This window comes from Anser brachyrhynchus, assembly GCF_964034855.1.
Source record: "Anser brachyrhynchus genome assembly, chromosome: W".
Classification (NCBI taxonomy): domain Eukaryota; kingdom Metazoa; phylum Chordata; class Aves; order Anseriformes; family Anatidae; genus Anser; species Anser brachyrhynchus.
In genome coordinates this window covers 23,569,018-23,592,993 of record NC_137704.1, presented here as the reverse complement: position 1 = coordinate 23,592,993, position 23,976 = coordinate 23,569,018, and the positions used below count along the sequence as shown (strand labels likewise).

General features: G+C 45.9%; 1 protein-coding gene and 1 long non-coding RNA gene across 6 annotated transcripts in view; both read left to right on the top strand.

Annotated features, from left to right (window-relative positions):
• LOC308184758 (protein FAM219A-like) overlaps nucleotides 1-23,976 on the top strand; it is a 154,510-nt gene that overhangs the window by 893 nt on the left and 129,641 nt on the right. The gene's annotated exons all lie outside the window — the stretch shown is intronic.
• Nucleotides 5-21,997, top strand: LOC308184908. The gene is made up of 2 exons (XR_013943027.1): nucleotides 5-6,730; nucleotides 21,162-21,997. It is a non-coding gene; the product is annotated as an uncharacterized lncRNA (long non-coding RNA).

Sequence of the window (23,976 nt, the reverse complement as noted above, 5' to 3'; positions counted from 1 at the left end):
GCGGCGGGCGGGGTCGTGGCGGAGCGGGAGGGCCCGCTTGGCTGGTGCCTTGCCTGGGGGAACGGGATTAGGATTAGGGAGGGGAAAGCGGGGGTGGAGGCTCTCCTCGGGGCTGTTACATAGCGGCAGTCTCCTGCTGTGTCATGGCGGAGGGTGTGGGGGGCGGTGGCCACCAGAAAATGTGGCCCCCCGCATCCCGGTTGAGGCTCGCCTAGATCTAGTGGGTGGGAAGGAAGGAGGCATGGCTATCCCCAGGGGCTGCCGGTTGGCTGCCTGGTAGCCAACGGCTTCCTACGTGTGTGTGGCCACCTTACTCTGGGGCTAAGGGTTTGCTCCTGGTGCTGTGCCCCAGCAGCATGCAAGCATTGGGGCGCGTCTGGCCCTGCATCCTGCCCGGTAAAGGTCCTGTGTCTTTCTCTCCTCCTTCCTTGCCTTCCTTCCTTGTTCCCCATTTTCCTCCCCTTCTTTTCTGCCTCCTTATGGTCCCCTCCAAAGCTCATGACCTGTTGGCATCATGGTCAAGGCAGGTGGCTTCAACGCACCACCTCCTCTTGGCACCTGGAGGAAGCAGGTTCCATCCCAGCACCTGGTTGTGTGGGGTGAGCTTCTTGGGGAGGTGTGATGGACTTGACTGAAATGCCTGTACAGATCTCCTGGCAGTGGGAGTGAGACTGTTAGTGGCAGGTTCATGTTAGCCCTGAAGGTGCTTCCGAGGCTCCTGGTGTATTGAGCTGTTGGCTGTCTAGAGTTGGTGTGTGCACCTTGGTTTCTTGTGGCAACTAATGTTTATCAGCTAAATAAAAATTGAGAACGCAGTAACTGGCTTGCGAACAGAAAGGCTTTCCTATGCTGGTCTCCAAACTGATTACCTCCCAGTGATGAATTACGGGAATAGTTTCAGGCTGATCTTTTTTTATGGTTTGTTTTTTTTAGTCTGTAACCTTTGTGATGGGAAGAAAACTGTCCCTACAAGCTGTTGGGGACTTGTTGCATGCATTTTTGTTGAGCATGGTGAGGCTGGCCCTGTTATACCCACTGGTGAAGGCAGCAGGGGTAGTATTGAGATGAGTGAGTTTAGAAGAGTCATTGGCAGACCAAAAAAACAGAACTCTTAAATACTTCCCAAAGCGGTTGGGATTTCTTATGCCCAATAAAATCCCATAATAGTAGAGGGATGGAAATGGTATTTACGTGCACATTTTTGGAGGCATAGAGTGGGCAGAACCTGAAGAGGTGACTTGGTCCAGCCCTGCTGTCTCAGGGTAGGATGTTATATCATGCAGTAATGGTAGTAAGCTTAAGAAGGTTTCCTTCCCCTCCTCAGCTGCCAAAATTATGAAAGTTTCACAGAGGAATTTCACATTTAAAAAGCAAAATATTCTGAACACAGCTAAAGGAGTTTTTTTTTCCCCCTATGCTTCAGGGTTTCTGTTGATTTTTTTTTTTTTTTTAACTAATAGAGTTCATAGTAAAAATGTGTGCATGCAAGGGACTGATGCAGTGAGTGGATGGTGGGGGATTCTTCCACGTGCTTGGGAATGCTGGCGTCAGTCTCAGGAATGGGGCAGAACGAGTCTGGTACAGCATTTCCTGTGGCACCACCTGCTTGTAGGTCCTGGTCAGCACCTGGCATGCAGGCACTGGTGCTTGCAAGGCTCCTTGCAGTTCAGAAGTTGGCTGGGGTTTGTAGCAGTCTGCTTGGCTGGCGCAATTCTGCCCCATGCTGCTGTGTTGTTCTACAGCAGCTACTGCTTGTCCTGTTCTTCTTCCTCCCCTCCCTTCTTACCCCATTCCATGTTTTTAAGTACAAAATAACTGGTGCATCTCAGGACTGTGTTTTTTTTTTTCCCTCAGTGGAAAGGCTTCAAATTCCACATGGTCCCAGAGACAGTGGTCTGTGCAATGTTGAAGGCTGAAGGAGCCTGGCAGTGTTTTCCCCATCCAAAGGGCTGAGGTAGAATCTTGTTTTCCAGGTGTGACCTGAGAGCCAGAACTCCTCAAATTTAAGAGACAGGTACAGCTGGTAAATGCTTAAGGAAAGCCATTCTCAGAATGTAGTCTGAAGCCTTTCTGATCCTATAAGTATCCAAACCTGCCACCAATACTGGCATTATTGTTCAGTTGTCTGTCAGGGGTGACAAATGGTGAAAATATTTTAGGTTGTTCTTGTTGTTCTTCATTTCTGTAGCTTCTAACTCTTGTGTTGGGGGGAAAAAATGTCTATACAAGCTGATGGGGACTTGTTCCATGCCCTACTTGTATGTATTTTTGCCAAGCAGAAGCACAAGTCTCCCTCTTGGGAGATGTCAAAAGCCTCCTGGGCAGCTGTCTTGGGGTGGCACTGCTTGAGCTGGGGCTTGGAGCAGGTGACCTCCAGAGGTTCCTGCCAACCTCAGCCTTTGTGGTGGTTCTGCACAAATGTCTGGTGCCCACAGAGTGTGCATCATGATACTAATAGTATTGTAATCACTGAGCAGGGGCAGAGTACTTGGCCCAACTATGACTTTTTGTCCAAATCCTTAAAGTTCAAATGTGTCTGGAGGGGGAACCTTGTCTCATGTCTGGCTAAGGGTTATGTTGGTGTCTTAGTACAAGGCTAAGGGCTGCCCCTAACTGGAGCTGTGTGGAGCATCGCTTGCTCTGACAAAGCCTGCTGGGATCTCTGGTTGCTGCAAGTTGCTCCCAGCTAATAATAGGGTTGGTCAGGGGTTGTGTCGCAGAGCAGATAAGTGTTTGTTGGGCTGGCCAGCTCTGTTGTGATTTCCCTACCCTTCTCATCAATTGCAATGATGTGGAGCTAGGAGGGTGGCCAGTCATTTCCTCCTCTATTCAGCCTGTTTGGATAAGCAACACTGAGTCAGACAAGCTGTCTTGATTCTGCTTGACCTCTGCAAACATGGATTATGAGAACTGCTGTGTACTAATGCTGACCCAAGAGAAGGTTCAGTGCAGGACTTAATGAGAGGGATTTGCTGCAGAGAAATGGATGGGATGGCCTACAGACCCTGGATCAACACTGACAAGTCAAGGCCCAGTGTTTCACATCTCTGCAAGATGTATTATTCTGCACGTCTTGATATTGTGGCACAATTCAGTACACATTCCTTCTGGAACACACATGTGACATCTTTCTATAATATTGGAATGGTTTTGATTCTGATTTCCTGTCTTGGATGCTGGTGGCTCTTGACTTCCATCCCCAAAATACCTGCCCTTTCAAATTAATTAATATACTAATTTACCTGGGGTCTTGTTTACTCCTAACGCTTATTATCATGTCTTCCCTATCAATGCGATGCAAACTCAACTGTGGAAACTCTGTTCTGCTTAATTTCTCTTTGATCTCTGCCTGGTCACAAGCCTTCTGTGCTCACAAAAAGGGATCTTTTCAGCAGCTGCTGGGCAGCAGGTTAGTTTCAGAGAAAGCAAAGTTCTAATGTTGCTGGGACGTATGATGTGATGAGGCCTGAAACACGCTATTTCTGGGATGCTTATGCTCTGTGGGTAGCTGTCTTTGCTGATGTGGTTGGGATTTGATGTGTTAACTTGTAACTAGAGAAATACTGCAAGCCTTTTGTTGCATTATTGTGACGATTGATGTGGGTTTTTCTCTGCTTTTTTCTTTTTTGCCTGGAAGGGTTCATAACACATCATTCTTGTTGCAGAGATAGGTATTAAACAGAGGGAGAAGTAGAGGGACGTTTGCCCAGTGAGGATGCCCAAGGGGAAGAGCATTAGTCTGGAATAGGAATGGGGCAGCCTGTAGTTATATGTGGACCTATTCTAACAAAAGTTCAGCACAGGAACCTTACTACATGCTCTTCCCATGACTTACAAGTTTGTGTTGGCTAAACTCCTGCAAAATCCTTCCTATTTTTGTTAGAATGGAATATACCGAGCACAGTGTGGTGGGGTTGTATCTTGAATTTTGGCGGTATGTGGAAGCCCTCCTGAGCACGGCTGGTGTATGGTGACAAACTGACAGGTGACAGTATTGGATCGCACATCATTCCTATATGCTAATGCAGGCAGTTGCTGTTCTTAGCACGAAAATGCAAGTAGAATAGAAGTGCATTTGCCCATATGGCATCGGTACCACTTTTCCTGAGGAAAAAGCACCTGCCAAAATGCAGCAGCTTCAGAGGAGCTTTTCCATAAACTGCGGAGACTTTGTCTTGATTTCTGTAGGTGGCAGCTGGAACACAATATTTTAATTTCCCAGTTCTCCACCTGCTTGAAAAATGGAACTCTCTTTGCAGAGAAATTGGGCTAATGGTTCTTATATCTACTTCTGAAGCATTGTGGGCAGGTTGGCTCCTTGCAGAGGTTTGCCATGCTGTGGAGCCTTGGGTTGGCAGCTCGAGTTGTGACTGCTAAAGCTGTTTGAAGGATTTCAATTAGCCACATCCTGCAGTGATGCTGATGGCTCTTTAGCTGAGATGCTGAATCCGTACTGATACTGGAGGTGTAAAATTTCCAGAAAACTCAAAGATACAGAAGTTGCATTTCCATACACCTGTTCTTGAAAATTAGTCTTTTTTTTCCTGTTTTTATTTTCTATCTACTGGGTACTTAGTTTTTCAAAAGCAAACTATAATTTTTAGTCAGCAGACAGTATGTGTGTTCAGCATGCTTATAAAATCTGTGTTCTTAGTTTTTGGAAATATTGACTATCTCCTGTTAGGGAAGTTGTGCCGTGCTTTAAGATCTTTTTTTTGTCTGGTGCATCTCTAAAATAAGGAAAAACCTGACATTAGAAAAGCAAGAGTTACTACCAAGCAAAAAGAAAGGTTATACCTATAGGGCTTAGAAATGGTATGTTAATGTAACGTTAGGTCTCAAGTGCAGCTAGATGAGAAACTCATCTTTCTATAAGGAAAAAGCTTCTAAAATGAAAATATCATCCCTATGTATATTCATGGTAATGTAGCCCAGGGGTTACTGAGCTATATGTTTTGTAAATGCCTACAGTACATGAGACTTGTAATGAGTCAGTACTACGAGTTCGGAAATATTTCTATTTCAGATGGCACTTCCTTTAGTTATACAATCTGACTTGATGTGCTGCAGTGTCATTTATAGCCAGAGTCGTAAGAATGATCTACCTGAATACTTTGGTTATGTAATGGTTGTTGTCCCCCATTCTGTATCAGGCCTTTGGTGCAGAGGTACAGGAGCAATCTCCATTTTTCCCCCAGGCCACGGAAGAGCTTGAACAGTTATTCTAGCACAGGCTGTGCTGAGGGATGCAGCTGCTTCTGCCAAAGGGTGCAGGAGCCCTGGCTCTGCAGGCTGCTGCTTCTTTTCTACTACTTTGCACAAACTATTAAACGTATTTCTTCTGTCAGTCGTGTTGGGAGATAGATTCATGAGCGAAGAAAGGTGTTTAAACAGCGGCACTGCGAACTTGATGAAGAATTCTACCTCCATCCACAGTCTCCACTAGGGATTCTTCCATACCTCTGTGGGAACAGAAATGTTGTTTTTGCACAGAGTTACATTGTTTAGAGGGAAGGAATGTGGTATTGAGATATGCTTGCAGTGATAACAAAGCTTACCAGACAACCTTGTAAAATGCAGGCAACTGGACTCCTTAGTGCAGTTAGGTGAAAATAACGGTGTCTGAGTCAAGTCAGATAAGGGAAGAAACATTACCACCTCAAAGAGTATAAAAGTCAAAAGAAATTTGTAAAATAACAGGCTGGCAACTGAAAGCCATGTATTATCTGTGAAGCATTGGATAGGTTATGAACCTGGACTACCCAGTCAATGGGGAAACAGGGGAGGGTCCCAGTCACAGAATGATCTAGGTTGGAAGAGACCTCCAAGATCACCTAGTCCAACCTCTGACCTAACACTAACGAGTCCTCCACTAAACCATATCACTAAGCTCTATATCTAAACGTCTCTTAAAGACCTCCAGGGATGGTGACTCAACCACTTCCCTGGGCAGCCCATTCCAATGCCTAACAACCCTTTCAGTAAAGAAGTTCTTCCTAACATCCAACCTAAACCTCCCCTGGCGCAACTTTAGCCCATTCCCCCTCGTCCTGTCACCAGGCACGTGGGAGAATAGACCAACCCCCACCTCTCTACAGCCTCCTTTAAGGTACCTATAGAGAGCGATGAGGTCTCCCCTGAGCCTCCTCTTCTCCAGGCTGAACAAGCCCAGCTCCCTCAGCCGCTCCTCGTAAGCCTTGTTCTCCAGACCCCTCACCAGCTACGTTGCCCTTCTCTGGACTCTCTCGAGCACCTCCATGTCCTTCTTGTAGTGAGGGGCCCAAAACTGAACACAGTACTCGAGGTGCGGCCTCACCAGAGCTGTGTACAGGGGGACAATCGCTTCTTTGAGAAATGAAGTATATAAACTATACTATGTGACTAGTAGGCGTGTTTCTGCTTGTGGGACACCTGCCATTGCAATCGCGACTAAAAATGCTACTTCACTGAGATCCTTGCCTGAGCTTATGTTATTGGCTACAGCGTGTTTCTCACAATTTGGGGGCTCGTCCCGGATCCAGTCACCTACCGGGGAGACCTGCTGCAGCAGCAGGAAGGCATGCCCTGCTGATTTCAGGGGTTCTGTGCATCTACGGTGGTGGTTTTGTGGAGAGCTGACAGAGGGCCCGAGACTGATTAAAGAGGCAGGATCTGTGAAGTAGTGGGGAACGGAAGAAGGTAGGCACTTCTGGTTTGAGAACTGATCTGGTAACTCTGTGCACAGACCAAGGTAAGAAATATTAAGTATTGCCTTGGGGGTCGGGTGAGACTCTGTGTGATGTGTGATTGAGACGTACTTTTGTACGAAGCGAGTGTGGAGTCCTGATCCTGTTGTCGTTTAACCCGGCTGCCAGCTAAGCACGACACAGCCATTTGCTCACCCTCCCCCCACCCTCTCTGGGATGGGGGAGAGAAACGGGAAAGTGAAGCCTGTGGCTTGAGATAGAGACAGTTTATTAAGACAGAAAAAAAAAAATGATGATGACAGTACTACTACTACTGTGTACGAAACAAGTGATGCACAATGCAATTGCTCACCACCCGCTGACCGATGCCCAGCCTATCCCCGAGCAGCCGGCCCACCACCCCGGCCAGCCACCCCTATATATTGTTTAGCATGACGTCAGATGGTATGGAATACCCCTTTGGCCAGTTTGGGTCAGCTGTCCTGGGTCTGTCCCCTCCCAGCTCCTGCTGCACCCCCAGCCTGCTCGCTGGCAGGACAGAGCGAGAAGCCGAAAAGTCCTTGGCCTGGTGTAAACACTGCTCTGCAACAATTAAAACATCAGCATGTTGTCAGCGCTCTTCTCATCCTAATCCAAAACATAGCACCCTACCAGCTACTATGAGCTACTTAACTCTGTCCTAACTGGAACCAGGACAGATATCCACCCCTTATTCCATACCATTTATGTCATGCTCAGGTTACACTCTGTCCAATACATTCTAATTAATCACCATTTTCATCTATGATATATAGCAATCATGGTAGTGATGATATACATTATTATATAATAATTAACATACTACAATTCAACTCATGGGCTATTCTCACCCAGTATTAAATCCCCTTGAGGTACACACCGGACCTCCCCATTCTTTTGCATCACCCACCGAGTGCATCCAGGTCCCTGAGCAAAAGCAATCCCACGAATGGGTTTGCCTTTTCCTGAGGCAGGAGTAGCCCAGACTGTTTTACCCAGCATGTTTCTTACGTGCACTACAGGAACTTTATCCCCTTCTACAGTGCGTAACAGGTTTGATTGGGCAGGTCCAGCTCGGTTGGCAGATCCCCTGGTATTGACTAACCAGGTGGCCTTTGCCAAATGTGTATCCCAATTTTTGAATGTCCCAGCACCCATTGCTTTCAGTGTAGTCTTCAACAGTCCATTGTATCGTTCAACTTTTCCAGAGGCTGGTGCATGATAGGGGATGTGATACACCCACTCAATACCATGTTCTTTGGCCCAAGTGTCTATAAGGTTGTTTCGGAAATGAGTCCCGTTGTCTGACTCAATTCTCTCTGGGGTGCCATGTCGCTATAGGACTTGCTTTTCAAGGCCCAGGATAGTGTTCCGGGCGGTGACATGGGGCACAGGATATGTTTCCAGCCATCCGGTGGTTGCTTCCACCATTGTAAGTACGTGGCGCTTGCCGTTGCGGGTTTGAGGGAGTGTGATGTAAGCAATCTGCCAGGCCGCTCCATATATTTATATTTCAGCCATCGTCCTCCATACCAAAGAGGCTTTGACCGTTTGGCTTGCTTGATTGCAGCACATGTTTCACAGTCATGAATAACCTGTGCTATAGTGTCCATGGTCAGGTCCACCCCTCGATCACAAGCCCATCTGTATGTTGCATCTCTACCTTGATGGCCTGAGGTGTCATGGGCCCATCGGGCTATAAATAATTCACCTTTATGTTGCCAGTCCAGGTCCACCTGGGCCACTTCAATCTTAGCAGCCTGATCCACCTGCTGGTTGTTTTGATGTTCTTCAGTAGCCCGATTCTTGGGCACATGAGAGCATCTACATGGCGTACCTTTACAACCAGGTTCTCTACCTGGGCAGCCATATCTTGCCACAATGCAGCAGCCCAGATGGGTTTGCCCCTGTGCTCCCAGTTGTTCTGCTTCCATTGCTGTAACCACCCCCACAGGGCATTTGCTACCATCCATGAATCAGTATAGAGATAGAGAACTGGCCACTTTTCTCGTTCAGCAATATCTAAAGCCAGCTGGATGGCTTTCACTTCTGCAAACTGACTCGATTCACCTTCTCCCTCAGCAGCTTCTGCAACTCGTCGTGTAGGACTCCATACAGCAGCCTTCCATCTCCGATGCTTTCCCACAATACGACAGGACCCATCAGTGAACAAGGCATATTTCTTCTCATTTTCTGGTAGCTTGTTGTACAGTGGGGCTTCTTCAGCACGGACCACCTCCTCCTCTGATGATATCCCAAAGTATTTGCCTTCTGGTCAGTCCATAATAACTTCCTGGGCGATTGGGGTTTCCTATCCGAGCCCGCTGAGTCATCAGTGCAACCCACTTGCTCCATGTAGCATCAGTTGCATGATGTGTAGAGGGGACCCTTCCTTTGAACATGCAGCCTAGTACCGGCAGTCGGGGTGCCAGGAGGAGCTGTGCTTTAGTATGGACCACTTCCAAAGCAGATCGAACTCCTTCATATGCTGCCAATATCTCCTTTTCGGTTGGAGTGTAGTGGGCCTCAGATCCTCTGTATCCCTGACTCCAAAACCCTAGGGGTCGACCTAGCGTTTCCCCAGGCCATATGGGACTATTAAAAGGTGAATGAGTCTTGCTGATCACTCCTTGGCTCTCCAGTTGACGAATTAGCTTATGGATGGGAATCAGGGACTCTCGGTTGGTGCGATATTGCTGCTGGTGCACAGTTGTGGTGGCGATTGGCACCTGCTGTTCTTCGACCCTCAGCAACCCCACAACAGAAGAGTCCTCCGGGACACCGGGCAAGGCAGACAACTGTTTAATGTCCTCTGTCTCTAAGGCAGTGGATTCATCTTGAATCCACTTCATCTGCCACCTTTATCTCTGACAGCTAACCAGATTTTGGCATATTTTCATCCAAGAATTGGGGAGATTCCATTCAAAGAAGAAAAAGACACTGGGTAGTTGGAGTTTGAACTGGAGGCTGAAGTCACTGGGATAAAGAGATAAAGAGTGAAAGAAAGCAAGAGACTCATGTCAGAGGAGAGGGCAAATACAAGACAGGCAGAAGAAGGGCAGGCAACTGCCGCATGTAGGGAAAGAAAAAAAAAAAGGGTTGATCACAAAGCACTCAAAGAACCCACAGCCATGGAAGCGAAGGAGGGACTGGAAGTGACACATGGTAAAAGAGAAGAACCTGATACCACTCGGGTAACTGTCTCAGCTTTGAGCACAATCTCAGGAAGAAAATTTTCAAAGGGAAAGCAGTCAGCAGTGAAAAACCTACGAGGCAGAACAGAACAAAGAAATACAAGGGAAGTAGAGGAATGAAAAGTATGGGGATAGGTGAAAAGAGCATAATGCTATAGGAGAACTTGCAGTGAAAAGGACAAGGGTGGAAAGCCATGGAAACGATGCTCAGAAGAAAAAGCAGTCTCACAGGCAAGTAGCAAGCTTGTTTCCTGCTTTTTTACGAACACTGGCAGAGAGGAAGAACGTGTCTGAGACACAAGTGCAGGGCTTTGCTCGTTTGCTTTCAAAAGAGATTTTCTTGACAAGAATTGGGATCTAGACCTTGACTCACCAATTAATTTTACAGTAGCCATCAGGCCCCAGTAAATACCAGTCATCGGGCCCTGATGGAGCAGTGAGTCGTGCAAAGGCGCAGCCATCCACTCCTGTGACTCTCCAAGCCCCAGTGATGTGGGCTGTACTTTAAATCAGTAAAAATGAGACAAAAGCCTCTGGAGTCCAGAGCCAGCTAGTGATTCACACAATTCCTCCACTGCAAGAATATTCCAGTCGATGAAAATGCACAAAACAGCAGTTAGATTTAACAAGCACAGGCAAATATAGGAAAGGCAGTACAGGACAAGGTAAAGTTATTTTCTTTTAAGTAATTGTAATGGAAGTTATGGGAAAACCCAAAAATCCAAAGAGTTTAAACAGTTTGTGATGTTTCAAGAACTTCAGTGTGCCGTAAAGGCATTCTTTTTATTTTAATTAAGTTTTTCTAATAACATGTGAATCAAAGCCTATCCATTTCAGAGTTTTTGAGATAATGGGTTACTGAAAGTGATTGAATATGTGTTATGGTTTAACCCGGCTGGTAGCTAAGCACCACACAGCTGTTTAATGTCCTCTGTCTCCAAGGCAGCTATGCCAAAAGCCCAGCGGAACCCTTTTGGGTCCTTGAAATATCCTCTTCTAAGATAGTCTATGCCAAGGATGCACGGAGCATCTGGGCCAGTCACAATACGGTGCTTTTGCCACTCATTACTGGTTAGACTCACTTCAGCCTCCAATTCAGTTAACTGCTGGGATCCCCCTGTCACACCATAAATACAGATGGGCTCTGGCCCTTTATAGCTTGATGGCATTAGAGTACATTGTGCACCGGTGTCTACTAAAGCCTTATACTTCTGTGCGTCTGACGTGCCAGGCCATCGAATTCACACAGTCCAATAAACTCGATTGTCCCTTTCCTCCCCCTGGCTGGAGGCAGGGCCCCTTTAGTCCTGGTCAGAATCTTCATTTCTGTGTCTAAAGGACTGCCTGCTGGAAGTTGGAGCAGCAAACTTTTCAGAGAATCCCTTTTTCCCTATTGTTTTTCCTTGCAACTCACATACCCGTGCCTCTAGGGTTGCAGTAGATTTTCCATCCCATTTTCTCATGTCCTGTCCATGGTCACGTAGGTAAAACCACAGGGTGGCACGGGGTGTGTGCCCACCATATTGTCTTCCTTGCATAGATGAACGTTTACCCCTAATAGCTGAGACACTGGTTTGTACAGGTGGGGAGGAAAATAATCTCTCTTCAAGTTGGTGGAACTCTTCAGAAAGTTTCTCCACAGCTGAGAGACAGGCCTGTAGGGAAGAGGAGAGACTTTCTTCATACTGCCAGAGTTGTTTAGTCAATTCATCCGCTGTGGGTTCCTCATCCTCTTTCCAGGCCATTACTGCCAATGAGCTGGCATATGATGATGGTGCACTCCGTACAAACTTCCGCCACATGGGTCGTGTACACTGGACTTCATCTGGACCTGTGGATATTTGTTCGTTGTCTAGGTCCCTATAAATCACCTCCCGTATGGCTAATTCCCTCAGGTACTGGATTCCCTTCTCCATAGTGGTCCACTTGCCTGGTAGACATACAAGTTCTTCCTTGAAGGGATACCTTTCCTTCACAGCTGACAGGAGACACCTCCAGAGGCTGCGAGATCGTGCTCCATCTCCAATTGCTTTGTCAATGCCTGCGTCTCTAGCAAGGGATCCCAGCCGCCTGGCTTCCCTGCCCTCTAATTCCACATAATTGGCTCCGGTGTCCCAGCACCGGAGCAGCCAGGTGACAAGCTGTTCACCTATGCATCGACCAAAATCTTTTTGTACAACTCGTAGCTGACGCTGGTATAGGGTTCGGGTAGTTACTGTTGTTTTTGCGGCATCTTCATCCTCCTGTACCTCTGATGGCCCGGCCTCGTCTTCTCTAGACCTAGCAGAAGACTGTGTTCTAAACGGCCAGAATCTCTATACCATTTTTTCACCTTGTCTACAGGGGCAACTTGCACTGCTACAATTCATTTCTCTGACCCAACCACAGGGCCCGCCACGGGGGTTGGAACAAACGCTGGGCCCGTCACAGGTGCCTGAACGGACGCAGTGTCCATCGTAGGGTTTGGAGTGGCCGCGGGGGTTGGAGTGGTTGTTGGGCCTGTCACAGGACTTGGAGTGGCCACAGGGTCTGTCACTAGGGTTATAGTGGCATCGATTGCAGCTCAATAGGCATAGGCTAGACCCCAGCACGTTGCAGTGATTTGTCTCTTTGTAACTGCCAGAGGGATGACATCCTTTTTCAAGCATTCTACCAGATTTTTAGGATTTTGCAGTTGTTCAGGGGTGAATTTCCAGAACACTGGAGGTGCCCACTGCTCTAGATGCCTGCCTATATCCTCCCACGATCCCTGCCACACATAACTATCCTGCCTTAGGACAGGTCTCTGGATGAGATTCCTAAGTAGTTGTTTAACCTTAAACAAAACCTGAAGCGCATTCAGGAGACATAACAATAACAACATGCTGGTCTGAGTATCCCAAGGATATTCAACATCTTGGAGAGCTATCGTAACTAGCTCGGAGGAGAAGAGGGTGGTGAAGGAGAAAGGGAGAGTAAAGAAGTAGGAAAAAATATCTCCCCCTGTCCCCTCCACAGATTGGCTCCCTGAAGAAGAAAGGTAATAGGTGTAATTGTTATTAGTTTCCAAAGTATAGAGTCGACGTCAGTGCTGAGTACAAATACCAGGTCTCATTCTTAAATATTTTGAGTGTGACAAGGAGGAAGGTGGGAGCATTATCTAAGTAACAGTTTAGAAGTTTGGGTATATTCGCGGTGGTGTTTGGTCAGTTTCCCAAGTATCGGGGGAGAGGGGCTGACATTATCAAAGTGGTAGAACGGAGAGTCACTTCTTTGGTGGTTCGGGCCTGAGCCCTGGGAATTTGGTAAGAAGGGGGAGAGCGAATTTATTTAGGCCTCAATACCTTTTAAACCCCCATCTTGACAGATACACAGGAGTGATTCCTTGTTTTGTGTGGGCTTACTAACAAAGTGCATGAGAAAAATAGGCATTCGGCTTGAAATTCGGTCTTGTTGAAATGTAAATTTTGTGGAAAAGGTGATATTGTTTGTCTAGAAGACAGAAGGCTGAGTGCTTCTGGTGTTTTTCCGAAGCCCTGCGGATTTATGATTGGAACGGGGCTCATTAATAATCTGAAATAGTAAAGTTTGTATGTGGAAAGAAGAGTTTAATCCCAAGGAACTGGGATTTTTGGGAAGAAGATTAGGAAAAGATAGTAAAAACCTGCAATAAAAAGGTTTGCGTGGAAATTGAAACAAGGGACAGTAACGAATAAGGAATAGTAATAAATAAATAAATAAAAGGGAATGGGAAATCAAGGAAATGGGTAATATCCAAAACAAAGATGTTTTAAAGAAAGCTTCCTTGGGTGCATATTGGCACATTGGAAGGGTATTGTTAGTTTGGCTGGGGTCCCTTCAGATGCTTCTCTCAGCGTTGCTCTCTTCCCGATCACATCGGGGTCACCCTTTGAAGGGATGAAAGACACGGACTCCTGATGGCTCTTGAACAGGAGACCTTTATTACCCCTTTTTCTCCACTGCATATACTTTTCCCGTAACCCTATGCGCTGTCCACGCACCTGAATCTGTCATGCAATTGGTTAGAGACCCTCAGACACACGCCTCAAGCCAGCCAGCAATTGGCCACTGCGCAAAGCTCATCTTTAACACTGCAGCCAAGTTAATTTATCTCAACCTTGCTCAAGTTTTTTTTCTACCGCTTATTTCCTCATTATCTCTAATTCAGGGACGTGTGAAGCAGCGCAAAGCCACCTGCGAATTCCTTTCCCACAAGTAGGTGCGCTCCTGCTTGCGGGACGTCCACTATTGCAATCATGAATAAAAATTCTACTTCACTGAGATTCTTGCCTGAGCCTATGTTATTGGCCACAGTGTTTCTCACATTGTCCCCTCTATAGATTGGCTCCCTGAAGAAAAAAGGTAATAGGTGTAATTGTTAATAGTTTCTGAGATATGGTTTCCAAAGTATGGAGTTGATGGCAGTGCTGAGTACAAATACCAGGTTAGAGTCGTGACCAGCACTTTTATCATTTCATAAGCCAGTGTTACACCGTACAGTAAAATAATAATCTTAAACCAGCCCCTGGAAGGGATAAACAGCACGACAGGGAACACATACAGTAAGTAATGTGCCATATAACTCAATTTGGAAAACAGGCACAGCAGATCTGAGATCAAAGCAATCAACATTGTGACTAGCAACTATTAAGCAGGTCTAATACTTATACCAGTTTTGTTTTAACACACTTTTGTCAGACCTGTCGTTATCTCAACCCTTCGAGCCTCAGGTTGGGTGCCAAAAGGACTGTTGTGGTTTAACCCGGCCGGCAGCTAAGCACCACACAGCTGTTCGCTCACCCTTCCCCCTCCCTCTCTGGGATGGGGGGAGAGAATCAGAAAGACATGAAGACCTGTGAGTTGAGATAAAGACAGTTTAATAGGAAAGGGAAGGAAAATAATAATAATAATAACTGAGTTGCAGAAATCAGACTCTATAACCTCGGAATGGTTATAAAGCAGGTATGTTTATACAGCGCTGCGCACATGCCGGGTGCGAGGGGATTGCTCCACCTAACTTGTGTACCAAGGGTTACTGGCAGTGTGTTTATATCAGTGGAACAAATACATACTCATTTCATTTCCCTTAAGGCTCTTGCATATTCATCAGGTCTCCGAAGAATCATTAGCGTAGGTTCTGTCTCTATTTGTATGTGTACTGGAGTCCTTGGGTGGTCGTCTGGCATACTCTGGTGGTCTTTTTGATGAAGGCCAGAAGTCTTCCTTGCTGCTAATCTTCTGGCCTTTCCTGTCTTTGACAGACTTCAGCAGTCAAGCCAGTTCTTGCTGGTTCCATTATCTATGCATACAGTCCATTACTCCCTTATTAATGGGGTCGTTAACATACATTTGTGCTACCTAAGACCTATGGAATCAACATCCTTTATCTTGTTCTCTGTCTCATAATGATAATAGTACTACTACTAATAACGTGTACATAACAAGTGATGCACAATGCAATTGCTCACCACCCGCTGACCGATGCCCAGCCTATCCCCGAGCAGCCGGCCCCCCCACCCCGGCCAGCCACCCCTATATATTGTTTAGCATGACGTCAGATGGTATGGAATACCCCTTTGGCCAGTTTGGGTCAGCTGTCCTGGGTCTGTCCCCTCCCAGCTCTTGCTGCACCCCTAGCCTGCCCTCTGGCAGGACAGAGCGAGAAGCTGAAAAGTCCTTGGCTTAGTTAGTGTAAGCACTGCTCTGCAACAATTAAACCATCAGGGTGTTATCAACATTCTTCTCATCCTAAATCCCAAACACAGCACCATGCCAGCTACTAGGAGGAAAATTAACTCTATCCTAGCTGAAACCAGGAAAAAATGTGTATGTGGAAATTCTAAAAATAAAAGAAACTGGGATTCAGAGCAAGCATTTAATCCCATGTTTAGTTTATATCATTGTTATTAATGGGTTTTACAATTTTAGCATAAACATCTTTATTATCTAGGACTGAATGTGGTCTTTGGTTCTCAATTTCTGTCCTTTGCAAACTTTATAAAGCCTTGGTAACTTGACTATTGCAAGTACTTTTTAGTGGAAGCATTACGTATGTCACAGAGATCCTCTCTCATGCTCTTTTCTACTCACAAGCCCAGAAGCCCACATGTGCAGAAACAACCAAATGGCTCCAAAGACACCAGGCCTGTGCAGAACTATTTCTGTACTTCTGCGTTTGAGGCTCTAGCCCTCAGTTGGAGGAGCAGGGAGGTCTGATTGGGCTCTGCTGTGTTTAGCTGATGGCTCAGGCTTTGGGAGCTGTATAGATCTGCACAGAGACCGTACAGACATGGTATGGGTAAACCCCAGTCCATATGAATCACCCTTGGATAACCAGAAGTTTCCTGACCATAAACCAGTCCAGATGGGGAAAGATGAGCAAGGGTTTCTGTTCTCTTGTTGTTGCACACACCCTGGAAGAGCTCCCACTGTCAGGACTCCCTCACAGATCACTGGGGCTTGCCCCAGGATCTCAACCACCACTTCACAGCTCTGAGCCCTCACGCCTGTCCTTCTTTCTTACCTTCAGCTTTCCCTGGTCAGTTACGGTATTCTGGTATGCATTCTGGATGTTGTTGCTTTGGGGTGCTTCTGGACCAACTATGCTAACCCCCGTCTCCCCCCAACAAAGATCAAATAGTTTTACTTCCTCCTTCCTTCCTGCCCTGGTAGGGAAGCCCCCTTTGCTAAGTGCTGGCATGCTGTAAGGATGCCTGAGAGCTGGATTCTCAGGGGCTATGAGGGCACTTCTTCACTGTGAGGGTGACAGAGCACTGGAGCAGGTTGCCCAGAGAGGTTGTGGAATTTCCTTTTCTGGAGATACTCAAAACCTGCCTGGATGCCATCCTGTGCGTTCTTCTCATCCTAATCCAAAACATAGTACCCTACCAGCTACTAGGAGGAATATTAACTCTATCCTAGCTGAAACCAGGACAGATCCGTAGTTCTGTAGCTCCGCGAGGGGCGTGGCCGGAGATGGATAAGATAAGAGAGTGTGAGATAAGAGAGAGAAAGGAAGAGTCTCGGGAAATTTGGTGTACGGTACCCCTTGCATGGTGAGGTGCTTGGCAGTACAGCCCCATTTTCCAGAATCGGAACGTTAGTGTGTGGTACCCTGCAGGAGGGAAATTTCTGTAGCAGCACACTGACAAGGGCTAGGAAAAATGGGAAATATGGGTTCCAGGGGACAGGGAGATATCCCTGGGGGAGTGCCTACCGACAGTTCTTCCTGAAGAATGATAAGAAATTGGAAAAATAATCCCAAAATTAGAGGAAGTGATAAAAGAAGAAAATGGTTAAATATTGTGTATCGGTCTGTACAAAAGAACCAATTAAGGAAACAGCAGTATTTTGGCCAAAATATGGGTCTGATGAAAATTCAAGCTTTAAATTTATATGTAAACAATAAGATTCCTTTTTTGGAGAAGGAGCCAAGTTATGCTCTCTATAATCCTAATATTGCACCAGAGGCAGCAGCAGCCGCTCCAGGAAAGGAGACAGGGACTGCAATTAACACTGTCCCTAGAGAAGGAGCGTACTCTAGGCTCTGGTAAGAATTAGAACAAGGTAGAAGAGATATTGAGAGTTTTGCCTTCCCTGATACTAGCACTACTAACACTAACTGTGTGTCGTCTTAGGTGAACTCCTCCCCTCCTTACCAGCAGAGAGGTTAGGAGTTTTAAGGAGATGAAGTCTTTAATTGAGGACCCCATCGGGCTAGCTGAACTATTAGACCAGTTCCTAGGGCCTAACTTATACTCTCGGGGGGGGGAAATTATGTCTGTACTAAGTATGTTGTTTATAGGGGAAGAAAGGGGAATGATCAGGAGGAGAGCTGCTATACAAGAATGGGAAAGAGCTCATCCTCCAGGACCAGGGGTAATACAAGCAGAGCAGAAATACCCACTTGCCGATCCTGGCTGGAATAATAATAATAATGCGCAACACAGAAATCATATGAGAGACTTGGGGTCAGAATGAGAAAGTACTTGGGGATGACTCCTCAGGACCCGGTATCCCAAGGGCTCTTGAAAGTTCATTTTGTGATTAAAGCCTGGCCAGATACACAGAAAAAGCTCCAGAAGGTGGGAGGATGTAGTGACCAGTCACTGGGGGGCCCTCCTGTGGGAGGCCCTGAAGGTGTGTGTCAGGAGGGGAGATGAGAAGGAAAAGCAGAGAGTGAAACTAATGGTATTGACAGTGTAGCAGGTAGTGAGGCAGAGGGTTGGAGAAAGAGGAAGAAAATCTTCAGGGGGAGTCAGGGCCAGGATGGAAAGGAGAGGAAGAGAGATGAAGGAATGGCAGGCAAGGAAAGCTACCTGTGTTGCAGCCTGAATCCTAGCAGGGACAGGCTTTGATGGGATGTTTTGAGTGTGGCCAGGTTGGCCACTTCAGGTAGGAATATCCAGAGTGGAAGAAGGAGGAGAGAAGGAAAACGGGATGAAATGTTATATACTGATATGTTGTTTCAGCATCCTGGAGGGAAAAAGGTATGGAATTCAGTTGGCCCCTGACTGAGCCTTTGGTGAAAGTACAGGCTGGAGAAAGATAAAGGAAGTGTTAAAAGGGTTGTTGAAGGTGTTAAAGGTGTGGTATGTAGTGTTTGACAGAGCTATATGAAATTGAATGAGCAGGGAAAGAGGATGTAGGCATTATCTAAGTAACAGTCTAGAAGTTTTGGTATATTTGCTGTGGTGTTTGGTCAGTTTCCCAAGGATGGGTGGGGGACACGAGGACGATGACGACGACACAATACAGCCTCCACCAAGGGCCTCTCTATGGGCCGCGGGGGGGGGGGGGGGCTTCGTCTCCAGCACCTGGAGCGCCTCCTCCCCCTCCTTCCGCACTGACCTTGGTGTCTGCAAGTGAGAGAGAGAGTTAGGAGAATATAATAATTTACTAACTTTTAGAGAATTTACTAACTTTTTAGAAAAGGGGGGACTGAGAGAGGGAGTTAGGGGAATCTTATCAAGTAGAGATAGAGTGCTGACGGCATGGAACTAGGATCCTACTTAGTGTCTTTACTAACTATGGTGCTTGTGCAAATTAATTAAAGCAAGAAGCCTTGGGCCCCTTTACCAAGGTCAGTCTCTTAATAAGAGTGTGAGCCTATCTTTAGAAACTGGTCCTGTGGATGGACAAGACCCAAGAAGCAACTGAGTCTGCGCAGAGACAAGAGGTCAACTAGCGGTGATGAGGAAGAGTCGTCAATCTTCATCCCCACGACCCCCGACGACCACCACCAGAATACACTGCGCAAGTGCAGATAGGAGGAGTTTATGGAAATGACTCCTCGGAACTAATTTTAATATGAAGCGGGGACAGGTTATGAATATGTATAGGTGTATTGTGAAACTTCATGCATATGTAACTCTTTGCTGCATATAACCATGGCAAGTTGCCGCATCAGGCGCGCATGACTTTGGCGGGACTACCCCCCGTGCTGCCCAGCGCTGAATAAACATACCTACTTTACAATCTTACTGATTGTGGAGTCCGTTTTCTGCAAGTCACAAGGAGGTTTCTCACTCCTCACTCTCCCAGCTGCTGTTGAGCAGCAGTTTGTTTGTTTGTTTTCGTTTTCTTGGATGTGCTCTCACAGAGGCACAAACTGTGTTGCTAATGGCTTGGCTCTGGGCAGTGGTGGGCCCCTTTGGGGCCGGCTGAAACTGGCCCTTATCTAACATGGGGCAGCTGCTGGATTCTTCTCACAGGGGTTACCACTGCAGCCCCCCCCCCCCCCCCCCCCCAAACCTTGCCATCAAACCCAATACACTGGGGCAGCTAGGTCATTACTGGCCTGTAAAGTATCAGGGATTAAATTAACTAATGAAACCCTAAAAGTGATGGGGGTAGAAGGGGCTGGGATAACAGTGCCACCTTTGGGGGATACCAAGCTGAGACTAGGGGATAAAATGATCTCTGGGCAATTATTGTATGTACCCAAGGCAGGGACTAACTTGTTGGGAAGGGATTTGATGATGAAATTGGGCATTCAAATAGTAAATTGTTAGACTGGAATAACAGTGTTATTTTCAGGCCCTGAGAGCAAAGATATATTCACCTCTGACTGGAAAGACCCTGAAATGGGGGCAGAAGCAGCAATACAGATGGACAGTTTTACCTCAGGGGTTTACAGGGCCACCAATTTATTTGGGCAAGTTCTAGAACAGATTTTGGAGCAATTCCAACCTCCCGAGGAGGTGTTACTGTTACAATATGTGGGTGATCTTTTATTGTCAGGACAGGAGAAAACAGTTGTGAAGGAAGCCACTAACAAGCTATTCAACTTTCTGGGAAAGCAGGGCTTGGGAGTATTGAAAACTAAATTACAATACGTAGAAAGAGAAGTCAGGTATTTAAGGCATCTAATGTCTGAGGGAAAACGGAGAATAAATCCAGAGAGGATTCAGGGAACTGTTGGGCTACCCCTAACCAAAATTAAGAAAGAAAGAAAAAGTTTTAAGAGAAAGATTTTGTTTTTTTTTTAAGGAATCAGGAGCTACGAAGTCTGAAGGAGTGGATACTCCCTGATGGGAGAGAAATGTTGAATAAAGCACCAATGAGGCAAATATTAACTGTTTTATATCAAGAGAGTCATTGGGAGGTGCAAGCAATGTGTGATGTTGTGCTAAGACAGTATGTCTGTGTAGGAATATACACTTCAGTGAAGCAAATATGCAGAGGATGTACCATATGTCAAAAGGCAAATAAAAAGGTCATTCGTAACTCACTTAGAGGGGGACGGGAGCCAGGGATTCGGCCTTTCTGAAGTATACAGGTAGACTTTACTGAGTTACCTAAAGCAGGGAGACTTAAGTACTTGTTCGTCCTAATTGACCACATGACTGGATGGGTGTAAGCTTTCCCCTCGGTATCTGCCACTGCAAACACGGTGGCTAAGGTATCACTGGAGCAAACAGTCCCTAGATATGGGATAGCTGAAAACATTGATTCAGATCAAGGAAGTCATTTCCCTTCACAAGTACTGCAAGGGTTAATGCAGGCCTTAGAGATTGAGTGGGATTTTCACACCCTCAGCACCCCTCCTCTTCTGGGAAGGTGGAGCAAAATGGTAAAATGCTTACCCTTAGCACTCTTCCAGGTTCAAACAGCACCAAGAAAGGATATAGGAATTTCACCATATGAGATGCTGTTTGGATTACCCTATCTGGGCAGGAGGGGTGAGATACTGCAATTCGAAACAAGAGAGTTTTCTTAAGAACTGTATTCTGGGGTTGTCCTCTTCTTTGTCATCTCTCAGGACCCGTGGGTTGCTGGCTCAAACCCCACCTTTGGAATTCCCCATTCACCACCATCAACCAGGAAATTGGGTCCTGATTTGGACCTGGAAAGAATCAAGGCTGCAGCCTGAATGGGAAGGATCATTCCAGATACTCCTCACCACTGAAACAGCCGTAAGAACTGCAGAAAAGGGGTGGACTCACTTCACACGGGTAAAAGCATCCTCCAGCCCTGATACTTGGGAGACAGTTTCAACAGATGCCCCTCTGAAAGTTAGCATCAGAAGAAAAGATACATGAATATGACAGATGAGACTGGTGATTGGGCAAATGGACTGTCCTATACTGAATTAGTGTGTCCTAATGACGGAATATTGGTCTTTTTAATAATCTGCTTACTTGCTTTTGGTATGATCCTGTATAAACCAAGGTGCACGGAGTTCTGGTAATAATTCTGTAAGCAAACCTGTTATTCTGAAATGCTAAAAAGGACTGAGTATCCAACAGAAGGACCAGTCCAAATAACTGAATGTCCAAATTGTGGGACGCAGTGTTGGGTCAATTTGGAAGTAGGGGGTGAATTAAATTGTCCAAAATACAGGCTTTTGGAGGGAAATTGGAAAATTGATTCTGTAAATAAGAGGAGTCAAATCTCTGTGGAGGTGGGTAGTTTTTGGCTGGAAAAAGATATTGAGGACTTGGGATACTAACCGCTGAAACAGCCATAAGAACTGCGGAAAAAGATTGGACTCACTATACTCAAGTGAAAGCACCCATTGACCCTGGTACCTGGGATGTTCTTTCTACAGAAGACTTGTTGAAAGTTACAATCAAAAATAAAAATCTCATAATAGACTCTGAGCTGGATAAAAGCTTACAATTGTAAACTAACCTTTTATTTTCACAGGTAACTAATGAGTGTGACTTGCGATTGAGAGAAAGGACTGGCCTATAGCGAATTGAAGTGCTCCCAAGGGGTTTTTGTTCTAGTAGTAGTGTACATCTTATTCTTTGTATTGATAATAATTTGGAAGCCTAAGGTTTAAAAATAATGACAGGGAAAAATCGACTATTAATTTTGTTTCTAGTGATTGTAGGCCTCAGAGAAGGCCTTGGTCAATTGGCAACTTGGAGAATGCATGACCAGATAATAGCAAAGGCGGGATACCCCGTCAAAATATGGGTGACTGTGACAGAGGGTTATGTACCACAATCCATCATGTTTGATGCTTGTGAGGTGTTAGCTTGTGGAGATTTAAATGCCCAATGACAACTGAGCAGAGAGAACAAATATCTCTGTCCTGAACCTAAGACTAGCAGGATGTTTGAAGGACCCCCTTGCCCATCATGGACTGATGTATGGTGGATGACCAATCATAAAGGGTGGTCGCATATGCCCACCTCAACTGTTGACTTCATAAGGTTAAAGAAACAAATTAACATATTTAAAGGAACTGTTCAGCCCAATTTTCGGCATCTACAATGTAATCCAATAACTATAACAATTAGTCAGGCTGATTACATTACTAACCATACTTCAGGTCTCGGAGAAGTTGTAACTGGGAGAGAGACCCAACAGCCAGATTGAGAATAGCTGTATGGGAACCATCCTCTATTGCCACCAAAGAGAGGGAGAAACTCGAGGAGAAAACAGGAGGCCCTCTTCGAAATGCGGCAGTTGTCACAGTTAAAGAAATAAAAGATCTTAGTCAAACATTTGAGATTGAGACAGGGTATGGGGATGTGAATGCCTGGATAGAATGGGTCAAATATACTGTCCAGAGTCTCAACCATAGAAATTGCTATGCCTGTGCCTCCGGACGACCGATTGCCCAGATAGTGCCCTGCCCATTGGGGTGGACCAAGGATTCCCAGGGGATGCGATGTATGATTGCACTCTACCAAGAAAAGACTGCCTGGGGAAATGAGGCCTGTAAGTCTCTCTCTTTGCTATTCCCTTCCTTGCGTAGTAGCAATATCTGCATTCTCTACAGCTATAGGTAACCATACAGCTTGCCTCTCACGGCAGGGTGTGAGTGCTACCCGGCATCTGGGAGAATTTGTCTTGTGCACGAGGACCTTGAATGCTACCGAGGACTTGATGGGAAACTGCTCAAGACTTGAGATCCCCAGGGCAGATCTCTGGTGGTACTGTGGAGGGAAGATCTTACGGTCCACCCTACCATCTAACTGGGGAGGCACTTGTGCACTTGTTCAATTAGCTATACCCTTCACCCTGGCATTTGAAAGAGAAACATCACAAATACCCAGAAGAAGTAAAAGAAGCTTAGGAGTATCATTTGATGATAGAGTATACATAGATTCTATTGGGGTGCCTAGAGGAGTTCCCGATGAACAGAAAGCCAGGAATCAAACTGCTGCAGGGTTTGAGTCACTGTTCTGGTGGGTAACAATCAAGAATGTGGATTGGATTAATTATATTTATTATAATCAGCAGAGATTCATAAATTATACAAGGGATGCGATAAGAGGAATCGCTGAACAACTACATGCCACCAGCAAAATGGCTTGGGAAAACAGAATAGTATATTATTCCATATGCTTATTCCATACCATTTATGTCATGCTCAGGTTACACTCTTTTCAATACATTCTAATTAATCACCATTTTCATCTATGGTATATAGCAATCATGGCAGTGATGACATACAGTATTAGATAATAATTAACATAATACAATTCAACTCATGGGCTATTCTCACCCAGTATTAAATCCCCTTGAGGTACACACCGGACCTCCCCATTCTATTGCATTACCCACCAAGTGCATCCAGGTCCCTGAGCAAAAGCAATCCCACGAATGGGTTTGCCTTT